Source organism: Scylla paramamosain, chromosome 41 (assembly GCF_035594125.1).
Source record: "Scylla paramamosain isolate STU-SP2022 chromosome 41, ASM3559412v1, whole genome shotgun sequence".
Classification (NCBI taxonomy): Eukaryota; Metazoa; Arthropoda; class Malacostraca; order Decapoda; family Portunidae; genus Scylla; species Scylla paramamosain.
Window position 1 is genome coordinate 10,564,467 of NC_087191.1, and position 5,000 is coordinate 10,569,466.

Here is a 5,000-nt window from a genome sequence, read left to right on the forward strand (position 1 = left end):
TCTCTCTCTCTCTCTCTCTCTCTCTCTCTCATATCCTGCTTTGTATATCTACCTCCCCTCTTCCCATCTCCCTCTCACTCCCCTCTCCCTCCGCTCTCCCCTCTCCTCAAATTATTGTAATGTTCTCTTTTGTTATTGTTTATTTTTTGCCTATTAGAGAGAGAGAGAGAGAGAGAGAGAGAGAGAGAGAGAGAGAGAGAGAGAGAGAGAGAGAGAGAGATTGTTCCTTTTTTGTCAGTTGTAATCAACACACACACACACACACACACACACACACACACACACACACACACACACACACACACACACACACACACACACACTCACACACACACAGATTGACAGCTCAAGGGCATTTCATTTTGTGTACTTGCCAACCATCACACAACAACAACAACAACAACAACAACAACAACAACAACAACAACAACAACAGGCGTACCAATCTCAATAGCCTAGCCAGCCCTATTATTACTATTATTATTATTATTATTATTATTTATTTAGTACAAAGGGAGGAAACGATAGCAGAGTGGAGGCGCTCAAAAATAATAATAATAATAATAATAATAATAATAATAATAATAATAATAATAATAATAATGGTCAGACTCAAATTATCTGTATCTGTATTTTAGTTAAGAATGCTTTATAATACCAGTAATTTGACCTGTATTCTGGGATGCTTTTCTGTTTCACCACTATTTTCAAAGGGCACAAAAAAAAAACTATTAGCCAGCTTCTCGGGACTTTGCAAATAATAATGTGGAAATCTTGTTAATCTGTCACTAGCACATAAAAACACACTTAAAATCCGTGTAACTTCAATTAGAGTCTTGAAAGTGGAGTGGAGGTGCGGTGCTGGTACTTAAATACGGGTCGGAGAGTGACGGAGAAAGCTGATCTTGAATAGTGACCCCGTATAGAGGCAGGACACAAGCTGAGGTGGTGGTGTCAACCCGCGAACCGCCATGTCGTCTTCCTAGGGTTGATATTTTTGTTATGGTGCACGTTTGTAGTTTGATTTCACTGTTCTGGCGCTCACCTTGGTTTGATATAATGCGTTGGTGCAAGTTTACAGAATAGTTTGACATATGGTGGTTTTCTAGGCTTGGTTTAATGTGTTACTTCAAGTTTACTATATAATCTTGCTCGTGGTGTCTTGATATGATGTGATAGCGCAAATTTATATTATATTTTCAACAGGAGCCATTGTCAGCAAAAGAAGTGTTGTAAATATCTTATTACCCGTAGTTTTTTCCTTGTTATGTGAAAGTGTGTTGGGTGTACATGAATTAATATGTTATAATCAGTTATTCGTATGTATATGCCAGGCCAGTAGTCACACACACACATACGCACACACACACACACACGTCAGTCCTTGGTGGAAAGCAAGACACTGAAATGCATACTCAAAGAAAACAAAAGTATGGCAGAAAGGAAATGTTTGAGATTTTTAAGTTATTAATTTTTAGCAGACAGTGTGGTTCTCTGTCAGTTTGTATAGCTTGCACTTAATTGTATAAATAGGAACGAAGGATTGTTGTGTTTATTTAAAGAAAGGATGAATCTTATTTGTTTTTATATGTTTATTTATTTTTTTTACTTATTTTTTATCATAGATTTATTTATTTATTTATTTATTTATGTATTTGTTTTCTTTCTCTATTATTTATTTATTTATTTATCAATTAGCCAGCCTTCTACATATCATAATAGCAACATGTATTAATCCAGTATGCTTTGAGTGCATCTTTACACTCTCTATCTTATGACTAAATGTTTTGACTGATAAGAAAGGTCAGTTCACTCATTTAAGTTCACTCATTTATGTCATTATTTATTCTCTTACTCTTCATTTTACAACTCTCGTGCTCCCAGAATAACTCGTTTCCTTGTACAGTCTTGCTTTATTGCTTCTTGTTTATCTTCATATTTTCAGTGAAGTTGCTTCTATTTTGTATATTTGCCTCTTCTCCTTTTTATCATATTATTTTATGTTTTGGACTTCATTTGTGTATTTGTTGATATGATTTTCCTTTTTTTTATATATAGTTTGTTACCTTTGATAGTTTTATTATTATTATTATTATTATTATTATTATTATTATTATTATTATTATTATTATTATTATTATTATTACTATTATTATCATCATTATTATTACTATTTTTTTAGTTATCCTTTTGTTGTGTTCTGTTTCATTCCCTTGTTTTTCTTTTATAGTTGTAATACCTTAGTTATGTTATGCTTTTCCTTATAATCTCTCTCTCTCTCTCTCTCTCTCTCTCTCTCTCTCTCTCTCTCTCTCTCTCTCTCTCTCTCTCTCTCTCTCTCTCTCTCTCTCTCTCTCTCTCTCTCTCTCTCTCTCTCTCTCAGTAATTATTCACTTTCATGCCTGCATCTGCCTGTCTGTTTGTCTGTTTCTCCACTGATCTCTACACACAAGTTTGGGCTGGAATGCTACTTTTTAAATCAGCATAGTAGACTTGTTGGATCTCCCACAAATAAAACAAAAGTGATAATGAAAAGTTTATATCTTGCTATTTGTTACCCATATTTCAATTGTTATAGGCAGCTTGTATTAATTTGTCAGCGGAGTCCTAAACATCCATTCAATCACCCATGACCTGCTCTATTTAGTTTCTCCGACCTCACCTCCTGACTATTCCCTTGGCTGCTTTGTGGGCTCTTAAGTGAGGAAGTGTTCTGCAGCACGTTTTGTTTATAGCTCCATAACGTTAAATATTAAGAGTGGTTTGGTTATTTTACGTCTTCAAGTACTTGTAAGGAAATACAGTCTGGGGCAGGTTTTATTTAGTATAGCTTCAAAATGCCAAATTTTATGAGTATTTAATTGTTTTACGTCTAATGGATTAAATTTTATGAGTATTCAGTTATTTTACATCTTCTAGTGCCTGTAAGGAAATGGTCTGTTTCACGTTTTCTTTAGTATAGCTTCAAAACATCAAATTTTATGAGTATTTAATTATTTTACGTCTAGTACATTAAATTTTATGAGTATTTAATCATTTTACATCTAGTGCATCAAATTTTATGAGTATTCAGTTATTTTACATCTAGTGCCTGTAAGGAAACAGTCTGGAGCACATTTTCTTTAGTATGCCTTCAAAAACAAAATTTTATGAGTATTTTATTTTTTTACGCCATCTAGTACATTAAAATTGATGAGTATTCAGTTAATGTACATCTTTTAGTGGCTGTAATTTTAGTTCCATATCATAAAATCTTGTGGAGCTGTTCAACCAAGTGGCAAGTATTGTATTGTCATGAAGTAGCATCCACAAGGGTGTATTATAGGAGCAAACTTAATCTTTGAATTTCTGGACACACTATTTATTTGCTTCTGGGCAAAAATATGATGCTTTTTTTTAAAACCACACATAAGGAAAAGATTAGCAATTAAATTAAAGAACTAAATTAATACAAACCTAACTTAACAAGATTAATGAACTTAATTAATATCAACTTAACAACCTAATGAACTGAACAAGTATCAATAACCTAACTTAACCCTTGGATGGAAATGATATTGTTATTTCAGTACCATCTGCCAAAGGGTTAAAAGGACAAGTATGCCCTACAAAATGAAGGAATACAGATGAGTTTGGAAGGCACCGTTGCTGAGGCCAGAGAAATGAACAGCAATTTAATGGAGTTGGTTGTGGAAAAATTTTGTGGCCACTTAAAACATGTCAAGAAATTAGCTTTGGGTAGTAAATTGTCAAATACTGACTTTATATTATTGCATTGCGTTTATTTTTGGTCAATTCCACAAGATTTCTGTATTTATGCCTGAACCATCACATCCTTCTGCTCCACTCTGTACTTTTTGTTCTTTCTTTCTTTCTTTCTTTTTTTTTTCTCCCTGCTGTCTCTCAGTTTTTGTCTGCATGTCTTTCCATTTACCAATCTTTGTCTCTTGTTTATATGTATTTGTCTCTGCTCTTTAGATTTTTATTTCATTTTATTTATTTTTTTCTGTGCTGTCTGTCTTAATTTTTGTCTCTCCTGAGTTTTTTTTTGTTTGCTCCTTTTTTCTCTTTTTTGTAGTTTGTTTTTTATTTATCGTCTGTCTCTTGAATCTCTCTTATTTTTTTATTTATTTATTTTTATCTATGTCATTATCTGTTCGGCACATTCCCATCTAACTTAACATAATCTAACACCCTCCTTCTGCCCACAGATTGGCCAGCTGTGTGGGGGTGTGGGCCAGGGTTGGTACGGTAGACGAGAGTTGTTCGTGGCCCTCAAGTTTGTGGCAGCGGCCCAGCGAGGACTCCCAGTGAGGGCGGATTCTCTGTTCTTGGGGAGTGGATTTGCCCCTGCCTCGCCTACACACCAATAACAACACACACTATGGTAGGCACTCGTGTCCACCAGGCATCTCTGTTTCTTTTTCCTTTCTTTCATTTTTTTTATTCATTATTTTTTTTTTTTTAGAAGGCTCAGGGCAAGGGGAACAAAAAATTATATGAGGAAAATGCCCATTGGTACCAGTCTCTATGCAATGCAGTCAGCAAAGAACCATCTAAAATTTCAGTAGTGTTTTGAAACTCAGTATGTTAAGCTAGTTGTGGCCTTTCTTGTGCCATATACATTTAAGTTAGGTTTTGATGAATGTTAATCTGTTACTAGAACTGTAGAAAAACCCCTCTCACCATAAGTATTTTCAAAGGCCATTTCAAAAAGCCAGGTTCCCAAGAGTGTTTCTCCTGTTAATAATGTGGAAATCTTGTTAGTCTGTCACTAAAACCAAAAACACCAGTAAAAACCTGTATAACTTCACCTAGTCTTTGGAAAGTAATGGAAAATGTGGACAAACCATAGCCATACAAAAAACAATTACTAATGTTCATAGCTTCCCCTTGAGTGCCCCTTAAAAAATCATGTGTAAGTTTCCATTCTGTATTTGTTAGGTTGGTTAGTGTTAGGTTTGTGTGTCGTCATGAGGAGCGATTATGGAGCGTAGATA

The 5,000-nt window shown here is 34.5% G+C and overlaps 1 protein-coding gene across 1 annotated transcript in view; it reads left to right on the forward strand.

Annotated features, from left to right (window-relative positions):
* The first annotated feature begins 4,341 nt into the window (after window positions 1-4,341).
* Window positions 4,342-5,000, forward strand: part of LOC135092997 (ralBP1-associated Eps domain-containing protein 2-like) — a 19,374-nt gene continuing 18,715 nt past the window's right edge. Inside the window, exon 1 of the mRNA XM_063991831.1 lies at window positions 4,342-4,387. The gene's annotated coding sequence lies outside the window, so the exon portion shown is untranslated. The remainder of the gene's footprint in view (window positions 4,388-5,000) is intronic.